Genomic DNA, 16388 nt, shown 5'->3' with positions numbered 1-16388 from the left:
ACCTTTTGATGTCTGGTTATTTTATTTTTCAAATCAGCTTGGTTCTAGTCTCTGGTTTCTGCTTTCTTCTGTCTTAATTCACTTACCAGGGTCTCCTGTCTATTTGTCATTTCTTCTCTCTCCATGTCCACCATCCATCTCCCATCTCTGTGTCCCTATAGTTCCTTGTCCAGTATCTCCACTATGTTCAAATTCCTGCATCCATCACCACCCTTCTATCCCCTACCCCTGTGTCCAGCATCACCCCTTGTGTCCCTATGCCCACACATGCCCATTATCTCCCTTTTGAGTTCCTATTGTCCCCTATGTCTAGTATCTCTCCCCTGTGACCATATACCCCTCCCTCCAAGTGTCCAGCATAGCCTCTCTATTCTCACATTCCCCCCTCTCTGTCAGGCATTACCCCTCTGTGTTCATATGTCATTCCAATCCAGCATCTCACGTCTGTTTCTGTATCTCCCCTTTCTTCCTCACTCACACCAATGTCTCACCTATCCAGCTACTCTGCTTCTCTCTTCTAGCTTTTGGCTCTTTCTCCCACTGTGGATTAAACAATTTGTCTCCCTCTTCCTTCATCCCTTGATCCATCATCTCTCTCCCTTCCCCTCCAGCCTCTAGCACCCTCCCCACAGGTCCAGCACCTCTCTCCCTTCCTTCCAGCCTGCCCCCCTTGCAGGTCTAACAACTCTCTTCCTTTCCTCCAGCCCCCAGCCTCTTTCCCTTGCAGGTCCAGCACCTCTCATCCTTCCCTCCATCTTCCTCCCCCCCCTTTCAGGTCCAGCATCTCTCTCCCTTGCCTCCAGCCAGCCAGCCACCCCCCATTGCAGGTCCAGAACTTCCCTTCCTTCCAGCTAGCCACCACCCCCTTTGCAGATCCAAACTCTCTCCCTTCCCTCCAAGCAGCAACCTCTCCCCTTGCAGGTCCCAAAACTTGGCTCCCTTCCCTCTAGCCAGCCAGCCATCTCCCCCCTTTTGCAGGTCCAGAATCTCTCTCCCTTTTCTCCAGCCAACCCCCCCCTTTGAAGGTCCAGAACCTCTCTCCAATCCCTTTCCCTATGGCCTCAAGCCCCCCCCACCTCCCACCCCCACGCAGGTGAAGCCACTGTCCCCCAGCCTGTCCCTCTCCCACCCTACAGGTACAGCCACTCACTCCGTTTTCCTCCCTCACTATCGCTGATCACAGATGAAGAGACCTGCTCCAGAGCCTTCCCTGCCATGATCAGCTCTCTTCAGCGCAACTTCCTGTTTCCAGAGGGCAAATCGTGGCAGAGGGAAGGCTCTGGAGTGCTCAGCGAATCACTGCTGACCCCGCCCTTAATTTAAACCGGATGCTTACGGCAGGGGTGAGGGAGGGGAAAGAGATTCATCTCAGCAGCAGGTCACAGAGGGAAGGCTCCGGAGTGGGCCTGAAACGCTGCGCCCAGATGCTTTGCGGTAGGGGTGAGGGAGAGAAAAGAAGACTCACGTGAAGCTGCGGTTGCGATCGCGGTTGTGATCCATTATTTTTGGGTGGGCCTTGGGTGGGCCTGGGCCCACCCAGGCCCACCCGTGGCTACGCCCCTGCCCCACCACCACCACCACAGACCCCTCCTTCTCTAGCCATCCACTCCACAGGCCCCCATCCTTCTCTCTAGCCATCTACCCAATTTAAAATCAAGGGATAGCATGTGACTCATTCTGTACAGCGCTACTGGAGCAGAGGAACAAACTAGAGGAACATCCACTATTCAATCTCACTAGAGTCTGCCCAACTCCATTGTGCCCCAATTGTAAATCTACTTTTGTTCACATCTCCAGAGGCAGCACGCTGGATGCCCTCCTCTCAGAAACGTGCTCTCCCTGGTTTTTAAATTGGGACAGGCCTAGTTTGGGCTCACTCTGGCATCTTTCATGAGTTGAGAGGTTTCCGTGAGGTACTTTCTCCTTTTCCATTCTCCTGCCTATATAACAGCAGTTATACAATTACTGTTGTGTGAAGAATAAAAATGCCTTTGGTACTCATTTAAAGTTTTATAGTTTTACAGGCTGGCACAGAAATATTCAAAATTCTTTTACTGGGTTCCTTGAGAAAGCAAGAAGTGAAACATGGTCTATGTCAGGACACAGGAACCTTCTTAAAGATAAGTGACTTTTGAAACTTTTTTGAAAGTTATAAGCATTTAGAATGTTAAGGAGTATTCACAGAAGCATGACATTGGTGGAACAAAGATTTATAAGTTAGTGTGCAATGGTTAAACCTATGTGGATATAGCTGATCATCAGGTCAGTGGCAGTCCTTTGCAAGCTTATGAACACACTTTTCACTATTCAAAAGTATAACTGTAAAAGCCAAGGCCAGTCAAAAGTCAGTGGGGAATGTGACGTCACTGAACTGATTGAAGAAAATGTCCATGCTGAAACAGATAGCACTGGGGAATGCAGTACAAGTCAGTCTTGAAAGTGAGAAAGGTTCTGAAAAGTTTCAAAAGAACACACAAGCTTACAGGAAAGGCCAGAGAAAATTATGAAGCAGATGTACACAGGTACTCCCTTCTCCTGTAAAGACTCTTGCTCAAAGTAGGGCAGCAAATATGTGAGGTATCAATAAAAGGCAAAGCTGACAGCCTCCATATCGAGCAATTACAGTCAATCTATAAGCAGTATAAGCACAAGTCAGAAGAATATTGGAGTGGAGGAGTGGCCTAGTGGTTAGGGTGGTGGACTTTGGTCCTGGGGAACTGAGGAACTGAGTTCGATCCCCACTTCACGCACAGGCAGCTCCTTGTGACTCTGAGCAAGTCACTTAACCCTCCATTGCCCCATGTAAGCCGCATTGAGCCTGCCATGAGTGGGAAAGCGCGGGGTACAAATGTAACAAAAAAAAATATTGCCAATTTCTACGCAGAACAAATACAGCAGATAGCTTAACCCAGAGAGAGAGAGAGAGAGAACAAACTACAGATCTCATATGCCAGGCCATGGTGACAGAGGCAATTAAAGGCATAGAAACTCACACAGATCCTGCTGGGGAGAATGAATCCCAATATTCTGGCACCTCTAGGCATACTGCTAGAACCTCTATAACTTCAAAATCACACTGGACCAGCCATTCTAGTCAGACTGCAACTAGTTCAGCAGCTATCCAGGTCTGAGCTAAGGCAGAGGCTGCTAAGTCACATGTTCTTTATAGTCAGCAAGAAGCAGCCATAAACATTGAGAAACTTAGACTAGAAGAGGGAAAAAAAAGAAGCTGCTGCCATTGCTGCCAACTCTGAACATAGGAAAGCATAGTTTGACTTTGCCTTAAAGGTGCTTCAGCAAAAGGAAGAAGCAGCCACCACCATTGTGGTCGAAATCATGGCCGTTAAAATGGGCATTAGGCGGGGTTAGAGAGAGGGGGGAGAATAGGGGGGGGGAGCGGGAATAAAATGAAAATTGTTGATGCTTATGCGTGATGCTTAACACAAGATTTATAACATATATGTTGAAATGCTGAATGATGTATTGTGGTTTTTGAGTCACCAATAAAAAATTGTTAAAAAAAAAAATGGGCATTAGGCAGGATGTCAGGGAAGAGCCACCTTAGCCACATTGCCTTGGAATATCATGGGAAGCGAACTGCAGCCTATGTGAAGGCCCATACCCTAGCACACGTAAGCGACCAGTCACAATCTGATTCAGAAGACTCATTAGATTCTGAGAAAGCAAGTTCCTCCACACCAGAGTCTCACTCACCTGAAAGAAGCAAGCCTAAGCATATGAGCATAATGGTGATCCCTTGTTTTACACTTATAAGTAATCTTATATTTGAAGTTTGGTTACATGTTTGGGAACACTACTGTTGCAGCAAGGTTAGATTGGAATGTAGCCTGAGGAGGGTAGGGGGGAAGGAGGGGGGTAAAGATGAAGAGTTAAGGGAGTTGGAAATGGGGGGAAGGAGGGGAGTTAAAAAGTATCGCAGTTGTTTATTGAAGAGATTAACATTATACATCTACAAAATGTTATGCTGTACTGGGAGATGCTGTTTGTGCATCTTTGGTTGAAAACTCAATAAAAAACGTTTAAACATAAGAAGCAAGCCTAAGGCAAAGCATTTCGTAGAGGTGAACTTACCACCACAGTGATCCACATGCTTGCACACATACAAATACACTACCCCCTGCTCTTGCTCCTGGAAAGTGCACTAAGGGAAACACTTCAACAACAGACTTTGGTGCCACAGAGGAACTGGGCTCATATAAAAGTTGAGCAGTTACATTCAGCAAAACACACTGTGATTAAGCAACATACACCCGACCTGCCATGCTCCATGCCTGATTGAGACAAATTGTGGCAAACAGCCAACCACAGGTATCTACTGCCATCACGCTAGAAACATCAGAGAGAGAGAGAGAGAGAGAGAAAGAAGATCTAGCAACATATATGGCTTGCTAAAAGATGGTGAACATGGGGCTTACCCAGTTCAATGACTGCCCCAAAATGTGTAGAGGGTGGCAATCTGACTTTGAGGATGCCACAGCAATTATGAAGCCCACCCCAAAGCAAGAAAAGAACCTGAAAATAAAATGGCTGGGAAATTAATCAGCCGATTGTGTAAAGGGATTAAAGGATGCATATTTGCATGACCGCTCCAGAGATTTGAAAGAAATATGGGAAAGACTTAACCAGCACTATGGTAGCCCAGAAGCTAGCCAACAGGCACTGATGAAGAGAATAAGGAGTTACTCAAAGGTTACAAATAGAGATGACAAGTTACAAGAATTAGGAGATCTCCTCCAAGAACTGGAAGCCATCAAAACTGATCCAAACCTTCCAGGCTTGTGCTACTTGGATACCAGCTTGGGGCATAAACGAGATTATAAGAAAGCTTTCATATGATATAAGGGAGAAATGGTGATTAGGCGCAACGTATAAAGAGGACAACCAAGAGATGTTTCCTTCCTTCACAGTCTTCGTGACCTTGATCTGAGATTTGGCAAAAAGGAGAAACGATCCCAGCTTCATGTTTGATGCTGAAGAAGACAAGACAGGCTACTTCCTCAATCTAAGGCCAGGCAAGAAGTACGGCAACACCAGGAAGCCTATATATGCACACGTGATAGATGTGTTACCCACAGCAACCCCACCATCTGATCGTCCTCCTACTACAGAGAAAGCAGAGAATCCAAACTGACAGTGTCTTATATATAAGCCTCATCCTCTCAATAAATGTTGGTTTAGGAAAAAACGATTGAAAAAATGTAAAGAATTGTTGAAAAAGTACGGAATTTGTTACAAATGTTGCTATTCATCCAAGCATATGACTAAAGACTATAAAGAAGCCATCAAGTATACAAATTGTGATAGTGATCAGTACATCAGCATCTTACACCCTGACAAGAGTTTGCCGACTTCTCCAGAAACCCCAGCTTCAGAGTCAAGCCACTGCAGGGAGAAGGAGGCAGAGAAAGCGTCACGAAACATTACTGTATTTTCGCATATATAATCCGTGGGTTATACACGATTTTACATTTAGAAAAGGATAGGTGTTGGGGGTATACAAAGGTGTGGGTAACACCAGTGGCGTTCCTAGGGGGGCTGACACCCTCGTGCAGCGCCCCCGCCGGTGCAGCGCGACCCCCCATCCCAGTGAAAGAACCCCCCCCCAGGTGCACGCCGCTGGGGGGGGGGGGTGACGTGCGCCGGTCAGCTTCGTTCGTTTCCATGCTCCCTCTGCCCCGGAACAGGTGGTGCCATTTGCGGACAGACTTCTCATCTATGGAGAATAAGCATCCAGCTTCTCTATTTCCATGTTCTTTTGCATATTCTATCACCAATAAAGTCGGACGTATATGGCTTCCTTTTTGGCATAGTTAAGGTAGGTCTTATGTAGAATTGAATTGTTGCCTTATAAAGCCAATCCTGCATCAACTGATATCGCACGGCCTTGCTTTCCAGAAGGCATGCATATCTACATTCTGCATATATAATCCACGCGCTATATAAGAGTATGGGGTATATACAAACAGGCCAATTTAAAGCAGGCTATACATGGGTGAGAGTTATACTTGGGTGTGGGTTATATGAATGAAAATATGGTACTGCAAACTGTATACAAGTGTGCGGAGGAGGCCGTAGTGGAAGGTCATATACCAAGATATGTGTAGCTAAACTATACCCAAGAGCAACCAGAAAAGGCAGTAAAGATGTATGTTATCATAGATGAGCACAGTAATCAGTCCCTGGCATGGACAGAATTCTTTGACTTATTTGACATCCAAGGAGATCGCTATTCCTACAACCTCAAGACCTGTACAGGGATGACAAACAGGATGAGGAGAAGAGCAAGTGGATACGTGATAGAAGTGATGGATGGCAGCAACAAGACCCATCTACTGATTCTTATTGAGTGAAAGATACCTGATAACAGAAAATTCCCACACAAGAGATTATGCAACACCATTGATATTTATTTATTTGTTGCATTTGTAGCCCACATTTTCCCACCTATTTACAGGCTCAACGTGGCTTACATAGTACCGTAAAGGCATTCGCCAATTCCGGTATAAACAGTTTCACAGTGATGTTATGGTAGAATCAGGTTCATGTGGAACAGCATGATAGGGAATCGTATAGAGGAAGAGTTACGTTATGTCAATTATGTTCTTTGGTTTCGTAGTGTTGCAGGGTTCTGATATTTAAGTAGGGTCAGTAGGTTGTGCCTTTTTGAACAGGAAAGGTTTTAGTGATGTCCAAGTGTACAGCACTGCGTACGTCTAGTAGCGCTATAGAAATGATAAGTAGTAGTAGTAGTAAGTTTAGGTGGTTATACATTGTTTTCACGGCTTTTGGTAGTGTGTTCCATAGTTGTGTGCTTATGTAGGAAAAGCTGGATGCATAAATTGATTTGTATTTAAGTCCTTTGCAGCTTGGGTAGTGGAGGTTTAGGTATGTTCTTGTTGATCTGGATGTATTTCTGATTGGTAGGTCGATGAGGTCTGTCATGTATCCCGGGGTCTCGTAGTAGATAATCTTATGAACCAGGGTGCAGATTTTGAAAGCAACATGCTCTTTGATTGGGAGCTGATTTTTATTTATTTTTCAATTTGTTTATTAGGTTTCAATAGTCAGAACAAAAATACATTGCCCCTAAACATCTTAATCTAGTTAAGAAACTCATCTACCATTACCTAGAACACGAGAGAATTAGCTAGATGAAAACATTATTAACACTACTATAGTCCATTCCTTATCTCGCCATAAGTTACGTGCATCTTGGCAGATTGCTGTCCTTCCTGCTAACCTAGAAATCCCCCCTCCCTATCCCTCCCCCCCTCCCTCTTCTACCTCCCCCCCTACCCACCCCCACCCAGGGAAAATCTCTCAGGGAATTCTTCTCTCATGTCCAAATGTCTGGTTTACATATTCAGAATGCGTCCTCTGCCCTTTGAGGGAATAGTCTGCCAGAATGGTGTCCAGATTCTGTGGAAGTCTTTCTCCGTAAATTTCCGGTCCCCTTCACCGTCTGCCACTTTCTTTTCGAATCTCATATATTCTATCATCAGGCAACGCCACTGCTGTAATGTTGGCTCTTTATTTGTAATCCATTCAGTGAGAATCAGCTTCTTCCCTACCAGTGTGGCTCTATGAGTAAAGCTCTTGAAGCCCCTAGGGACAGGACACACCAATCTCTGCCGCCCAAACAAAGTCTGGGGTCCACTCTTCCAGGTTGCCCCCCACATCTTCGATGTCGATTGTATGAGGGAGTTCCAGAATCTTTGGACATCAGGGCATACCCAGAACATGTGTCCAAGTGTCGCTCCCTCTGCTCCACATTTGGGGCAGGCGCCATCTGGGGAAATTCCCATATGGAACGCCCGTCTTGGGGGGATGTGTGTTCTCATTACTAATCTGTATTCCATTTCACTGTACGTGACCATCTTGGATGAATTGTGTATCCTATATATAAACTCCTGTATGTCTCTTGATGTCAGGTTTGTGCCCAATTCTTTGTTCCATTTTTTTGATAAAGTCTCATAATCAGGCTCCACCACCATATCTCTGAGGTGTCGATGGTGCATTGTCAGGGATACTCTTTCCTGAGATTGTAGGGAATAGGCTGACGATAATTCTTCCTGCACGTCCTCCGTAAGACATTCCCATGGCAGACTTTTAATATAGTGTCTCAGTTGCCAGTAGTGGAAACGATCCATCGATTGGAGGGAAAATTGTGTCTGCAAGTCTTCGAATGACCTCGGTTGCCCGTCTGCAGTTATAGCTTGATATAGATACACTAGGCCTTTACCCTTCCACCTGCGAAAGGCTCCATGAATAGTGCCTGGCGGAAATGCCGGATTATCACAAATAGCCAGAAAGGGGCTGACCTTACTTTTGAAATGATGATATCTGCAAACCCATCTCCACACTGCTCGCGCCACTGGTAATATATGTGATTGTTGCAAGACCTGGGGAACGAGTCCTCCTCCCATGTGCAACAGGTAGCTGAAGTGTATTCCTTGAGTTAGAGTCGTCTCCAACTGAGTGTCCGAGAAATCTGAGGTTGCTCTATACCAGTCCGAGATATGGCGCATGCCGCTGGCCACGGTGAGGCATCTTATACTTAGTAGGCCCAGGCCACCAAATTCTCGTGGGATTTGCAATGTTGCAACTGAAAGTCTGGCTTTGCGCCCTCTCCACAGGAATCTTTGTATAAGTTTATTTAGACGGTTTTCATCTGACTGTTTGAGAAAAAGTGGTAGGGTCTGAAACGTGTACATCCATTTGGGCGCAATCAGCATGTTATAAGCTGCTATTCGACCCATTAAGGATAATGGAAGATTCTCCCAGAGCCGTAATCTAGTGCGGGTTATCTCAAACAATGGTTCCACATTTTCCTGATACAGTCGCACTAAGTTCTTCGGAATGGTGGTCCCCAGGTATCTTATCTTGTCGTCTGCCCTTGTTAGAGGTCCGTCCACTCCCGGCTGCGCCCTATCAGGGTATACTTCCATGACCAAGGACTTCTTGATGTTTAGGGTGAATCCCGAGAGTTCGCCAAATTCCTGTATGAGCTGCAACAGATGTTTTTGAGAGTCTATTGGACGTGTGGTTGCAATCAGCAAGTCGTCCGCAAATGCTAGTGTCTTGATGATTGTGCTCCCCACCCCAACCCCAGGAATGTTGTCTGTTTTCTTTAAGGCCCTCAGTAATGGTTCTAGAGATAATATGAACAGGGCCGGGGACATAGGGCAACCCTGCCTAGTGCCTCTGGCAATTTCAAAAAGCTGTGCGCTCACTCCATTCACTAACACTAAAGCTTTCGGCTCCGTATACAGTGTGGCTATCGCGTTATAATACCAACCCCCGACTCCCATATATCGCAGGACTGCGAACAGATATCTCCACCCCACCCGATCAAATGCCTTCTCGGCATCCAAGGCATATAGAGAGGCTGGTGTTTCCGATATTTGAGCTGTGGACATAGCTAATAGAAGCCTGCGAACATTCCTAGCTGCCTGCCTAGACCGAACAAACCCCACTTGCTCCTCTCCTATTACCCTTGGTAGTATCTTAGCTAGTCGGTTGGAGAGGATCTTCGCTAACATCTTTAGGTCTACGTTGATCAGGGAAATGGGTCTGTAGGAATCTGCCTGATCAGCTGGTTTCCCTGGTTTTTGAATCAGTGTAATGGATGCTGTATTTTCATGTTTTGGTAGGCGGCCGTTATCAATCACCTGCTCATAGTAAGCACTGATCACCGAGATAAAGGAGGTGGGTAGAGCTCTATAAAATTCTGCAGGAAACCCATCTGGTCCGGGTGCGGATCCCATGGGCAGTGTTTTTATTACCTCCTGTATTTCTTTAGCCTCTAAGGGTGCTTCCAATTCCTCCTGTTCCCCCTCAGTCAATTTTGGCATCTCTACCTCATCCAGGAATTTTTTAATTTGCTCTTCATCTGGATCTTTCCCTGCTGTATATAAGGAAGCAAAGAACCTGGTGAGGATCTGGGCTATTTCTTCACTCTTATTTTGGATATGTCCCCGCTCATCTTTAAGTGTCAAAATTGGACGGCGAGGGCCCCATGCCGTGAATAATTGTGCCAACATTTTCCCTGATCTGTTTCCATATCTACGGAATTTATATTGTTGGGAATTTAGGTATTTTTGCCCTCTCTCATGTATTAAGGCGTTAAGCGTTACTTGAATGGCTTTCAACTGTTCTCTTGTCTCTGCGGATGGTTGCCTAATATGTTGGGCCTTTGCTTTTCTTAGATCTTGCTCTAGTCTTACTATGGCTATTGTCTGTTTTTTATTTTTTGCATGTACATAAGCGATTATCTCACCTCTTATAACAGCCTTTGCAGCGCTCCATAACAATTCAGGTTGACCCATGTGCTCTCTATTATTTTGAAGGTAATCTTCCCACTTTTGTCTAAGAAATTCTCGAAATTCGTTATTTTGTGAAAGATAGCCTGGGAACCGCCAATTACGGGCCTGTTGGTAAAAATTTGGTACCTCCACATCAATCCAGACTAACGAATGGTCTGTTATCTCCTCTGGTCCAATCGTAGAGGCCAGGACCCAGGGGAAGGCCGGTTGGGTAATAAAGATATAATCTAGTCTGGAATATGTTCCATGGGCCCTTGACAAATGGGTGTAATCGCGTTCCCCTGGGTGCAAACATCGCCATGTGTCTATGAGGTTAAGGGCTCTTTGAAAATAAGAAAGGGCGTGCGCTTTGGGTCCCCTTCTCGAAGTTGCCCCTGGGTTTGAGCAATCCTCACCAGGATCCATTACCAAATTAAAATCTCCCAGCACTAAAAGGTGAGCTGACCCATGTAAGAGGCACACCCGCACTAAATTTGGGTAAAACTTTGGGTCATATGTGTTAGGTCCATATATCCCCAATACTAGCAATTCTCTTTGTTGTACCCATAGCCTTATCAAAATGTAACGCCCATTTGGATCCGCTTCTACCACCTCCGATTTTGTGGCTAGCCCCCTACGAATCAACACTGCCACTCCAGCTTTTCGATCCCCTGACGACACGGCATGGACTTCTCCTACCCACTGCCTCTTTAATTTATCATGTTCCTCGGGCGTGAGCCTGGTCTCCTGTAGGCAACCTATATCGACCTTGTGACGCCTTACGGCTTGCTAAAATTTTTGTTCGCTGGATCGGGGGGTGAGACACCTCCTACATTCCAGGAGGCGAACCTTATAGACCTAATATTAAAGTGTTCTCTGCGGTTGTGTGTACTCTAGCGCTTCTTGTCTGTGGTCTCCTCGGGCGCCCAGCCTCGCCCAAGGGTGTATATTATTCCTAGTTCTTCCCAGATCCCCCCTGCAACAAAGGCACCTCTCATCTTCATGTCCTACTCTAGACCTCAGGAGTGATTCCCTTAGTCTTCTGGTCTGCTTTCCCTTCGACAATCAAATCCTTCCCTTTCCCTATCCCTCTCCCCCCCTCCCAATCCTTCAATTTTCCCTCCAGTCTCCATTCTATCCCCCTCAGATGTCTATCGGGAGAACAGTGGGATCAATGACGTGAGGTTCCCCCCCCTCCCCCATCTATAATATTTGATTCCCCCATACCTTCATTGGAAAATGGCAAACTCTCAAGCCCCAGGTTTTCTTTTCTGTTTTCCTTCTTCCTCCTCACTTGAGGCTTGCTTTGATAGCTATTGGAGTCCATAATAAGGTTTAAATTCTCGGCCATCCATCTTGCGCTTCTTTTGGAGAATTAAAGGCATGCCATTTACCTGTTGTGATCCGCAGAGTGGCCGGGTATGTTAGCATGAATTTTTGGCTGGAGTCTGCCAGTTTTTGGCACACTTTCCATAGGCCCGTCGTCTCTCTTGTAAGGCCAGGGAGTAGTCCTGGAAAATCTTAAGGACGCTCCTTCAAAAGTCAGTGAGTCTCGTTTCATTCTCGCTCCTCTCAAGATTTCCACTTTATGAACAAAATTGTGAACTTTCACCATAACCCACTCTAGGCCACATGTCGGTGTTATTCCTCCCTACCGACTCTATGGGCTCTCTCCAGGCATACTGCTCCAATGCTGTCCGTCAGCGCAAATTCCGTCTGCAGCCATTTTTCTAGCCTACTGGATAATGAGCGATCTGGTACTGTTTCTGGAACGCCAATTATACGAAGATTGTCTCTTCTGGATCGATTCTCGAGTCATCCAGCATCTGTGATTGTTTCCTCACTGTCCGTTTCAAGTCTTCGAGCTCTGCTGCCCTTCCGGTCTGCGCGTCTTCGGCGGCTGACACTCGCTGCTCTAATTCCCCTGTGCGCCTCGTTGTGTCCGCCAAAAGGCTCTCCATTGCCGCTAGCTGACCTGGAAAGTTGCTGCAGGTCTGGTTGCAGGGCCAGCTTCACGGCCTCCGCCAGCTGCTGTAGTTGCGGGGGGGAGAACATCACCGGACTGCCCATACCGGCAAAAGCGCCCGCCGCCATCTTGGGATCTGAAATGCGGGGCTTGTCCGCTTTCTTTTTTTCACTGTTTTCGGTGGCATTTTGGGCTCCAATCTTGTAACAAATTGGTCCATGCACTCGAGGGTCCTTCTTATCGAACTCGTTCGGTATCAGAGGTCGAATCGGCACTTATGAGCGATGCGGGGGAGGGTTCGGCCTAAGAGAGGAGCTTCTCTGCTTCCGCTCCTCTCAACACATCACGTGATCCTTGGGAGCTGATTTTTAAAAAAGGTTCCAGAGGAGATCCGGGAAATTATAGACCGGTGAGTCTGACGTTGGTCCTGGGCAAAATGGTAGAGACTATTATTAAGAACAAAATTACAGAGCATATTCAAAAGCATGGATTAACGAGACAAAGTCAACATGGATTTAGTGAAAGTAAATCTTACCTCACCAATCTACTACATTTCTTTGAAGGGGTGAACAAACATGTGGATAAAGGGGAGCCGGTTGATATTGTGTATCTGGATTTTCAGAAGGCGTTTGACAAAGTACCTCATGAAAGACTCCAGAGGAAATTGGAGAGTCATGGGATAGGAGGTAGTCTTGGCAGCCATTTAAAAAAAGCAGAGACAGTGAGAGGATCAGCAGCAGCAGGCATGAAAGAGTGGGGATCTTTCCTGCCCTGAAGAATCCTCTAGACCACCAGAGTACCTTGAAGTGTGTGCTGGGAGGGCACCCTATGGCTCATGGAAGGGAAGGAAACTTCCATGGGATCCCGCAGGACCTAGGTCCATCCCCGCAAGATCCCCGCAGACCCTGGAGGGGATCCCTGCAGGAATCCCTGCTACCATGCAGCTCTCTAGTACTGAGCCCGAAGAGCTAGCTGGTGCCCAGAACTGTGGGTTACATATGTTAAGCATTGTCTGTAACAGCTTCATTGCATGCTATCTTGTAGTTCTCTCTAATAGGTTCTTCCTGAGCACTTGTCCCAGATCCCTGTGTCTTATGGTACTCTTATGATTGGCTTGCCTTATTCTTTTGTGCATGCGGGGCTAGTTGCACCCCTTTTCTCTTCATGGGTCTGTAGCATGCTCCTCTGTGAACGTAAATCTGTCTATGCTGTACTTTATTGTATGATCCCCTTCAAGCTACTGTGATGCAATTAAGATTTACATACAGGCATATTTCAAAGCACTTACCAGCTTATAATCGAACGAGAAAAAACGCCCAAGTTCCGACCTAAATCGGGAGATGGGCGTTTTTCTCCAAAAAACAAATAAAGCGGTATCATCGAAAGCCGAAACTTTGGACGCTGTCAACTGCACTCCGTCGCGGATGCGGACAAAGTTGACGGGGGCGTGTCGGAGGCGTGGTGAAGGCGGAACTGGGCGTGGTTATCACCCGAACAGAGGACGGGCGCCTTTCGCCGATAATGGATGCGTTTGTAGCTAGAATTTAGGGCACTTTTCCTGGACCCTGTTTTTTTACGAATAAGGCCCCAAAAAAGTGCCCTAAATGACCAGATGACCCCAGAGGGAGTCGGGGATGACCTCCCCTAACTCCCCAGTGGTCACTAACCCCCTCCCACCACAACAAAATGATGTTTCACAACTTTTTATTTTCACCCTCAATGTCATACCCTCCTCCCAAGCAGCAGTATGCAGGTCCCTGGAGCAGTTGTTAGGGGGTGCAGTGGACGTCAGGCAGGTGGACCCAGGCCCATCCCCCCCTACCTGTTACAATTGTGCTGCTTAATCTTAGTAGTCGTCCAACCCCCCAAACCCACTGTACCCACATGTAGGTGCCCCCCTTCACCTCTTAGGGCTATAGTAATGGTGTAGACTTGTGGGCAGTGGGTTTGAGGGGGATTTGGGGGGCTCAACACCCAAGGGAAGTGGTGCTATGCACCTGGGAGCTCTTTGACCTTTTTTTTTGTTTTTGTAAAAGTGCCCCCTAGGGTGCCCGGTTGGTGTCCTGGCATGTGAGGGGGACCAGTGCACTATGAATCCTGGCCCCTCCCACGAACAAATGCCTTGGAGTTATTCGTTTTGAGCTGGGCGATTTCATTTTCCATTATCGTGAAAGCAAAACGCCCAGCTCACACCTTGGCGAATAAAACATGGGCGTCTATTTGTTTTGGAACATACGGTTCACTCCGCCCCTTCACGGACCCGTTCTCGGAGATAAACGCCCATGGAGATAGGCGTTTCTGTTCGATTATGCCCTCTTAGCCTCCCAAAGTTCCATAGAAACCTATGGAACTTAGCCTCCCAAAGTGCTTTGAAAATATGCTGATAGTAACATAGTAGATGACGGCAGAAAAAGACCTGCACGGTCCATCCATTCTGCCCAACAACATAAACTCATATGTGCTACTTTTGTGTATACCTGACCTTGATTTGTTTTCTGCATTTTCAGGGCACCAGACCGTAGAAGTCTGCTCAGCACTAGCCCCGCCTCCCACCACCGGCTCTGCCACCCATTCTCAGCTAAGCTTCTGAGGATCCATTCCTTCTGAACAGGATTCCTTTATGTTTATTCCATGCATTTTTAATTCCGTTACCTTTTTCATCTCCACCACCTCCCCGCGGGAAGGCATTCCAAGTATCCACCACTCTCATCCGTGAAAAAATACTTCCTGACATTTTTTCTTGAGTCTGCCCCACTTCAATCTCATTTCATGTCCTCTAGTTCTATCGCCTTCCCATCTACGGAAAAGGTTCGTTTGTGGATTAATACCTTTCAAATATTTGAACGTCTGTATCATATCACCCCTGTTTCTCCTTTCCTCCAGGGTATACATGTTCAGGTCAGCAAGTCTCTCCTCATACGTCTTGGAACGCAAATCCCATACCATTCTTGTAGCTTTTCTTTGCACCACTTCTTTTTACATCCTTAGCAAGATACGGCCTCCAAAACTGAACACAATACTCCAGGTGGGGCCTCACCAATGACTTATACAGGGGCATTAAAACCTCTTTTCTTCTGCTGGTCACACTTCTCTCTATACAGCCTAGCAACCTTCTAGCTATGGTCACCGCCTTGTCACACTGTTTCGTCGCCTTCAGATCCTCAGATACTATCACCCCAAGATCCCTCTCCCCGTCCGTACATATCAGACTCTCACCGCCTAAAACATATGCCTCCTGTGGATTTCTATACCCTAAGTGCATCACTTTGCATTTCTTAGCATTGAATTTTAATTGCCAAACCTTAGACCATTCTAGCTTCTGCAGATCCTTTTTCATGTTTTCAACTCCCTCCAGGGTGTCCAGTCTGTTACAAATCTTAGTATCATCCGCAAAAAGGCAAACTTTACCTTCTAATCCTTCGGCAATGTCACTCACAAATATATTGAACAGAATCAGCCCCAGCACCAATCCCTGGGGCACTCCACTACTCACCTTTCCCTCATCCGAGCGAATTCCATTAACCACCACCCTCTGGCGTCTGTTCGTCAACCAGTTCCTAATCCAGTTCACCACATCGGGTCCTATTTTCAGCCTGTCAAGTTTATTCAAGAGCCTCCTGTGGGGAACCGTGTCAAAAGCTTTGCTGAAATCTAAGTAGATTACGTCTATAGCACGTCCCTGATTCAATTCTCAGGCCACCCAGTCAAAGAATTCAATGAGATTCGTTTGGCACGATTTACCTTTGGTAAAACCATGTTGTCTCTGATCTTGCAACTTATTGGCTTCCAGGAAATTCACTATCCTTTCCTTCAGCATCGCTTCCATTACTTTTCCAATAACCGAAGTGAGGCTTACCGGCCTGTAGTTTCCAGCTTCTTCCCTATCACCACTTTTGTGAAGAGGGACCACATCCGCCGTTCTCCAATCCCACAAAACCTCTCCCGTCTCCAAGGATTTATTAAACAAATCTTTAAGAGGACCTGCCAGAACCTCTCTGAGCTCCCTCAATATTCTGGGGTGGATCCCGTCCGGTCGCACGGTTTTGTCCACCTTTAGATTTTCAAGTTGTTCATACACACACTCTTCTGTGTACGGT

This window comes from Microcaecilia unicolor, chromosome 2, assembly GCF_901765095.1.
Source record: "Microcaecilia unicolor chromosome 2, aMicUni1.1, whole genome shotgun sequence".
Lineage (NCBI taxonomy): Eukaryota > Metazoa > Chordata > Amphibia > Gymnophiona > Siphonopidae > Microcaecilia > Microcaecilia unicolor.
This window is presented reverse-complemented; position numbering follows the sequence as displayed.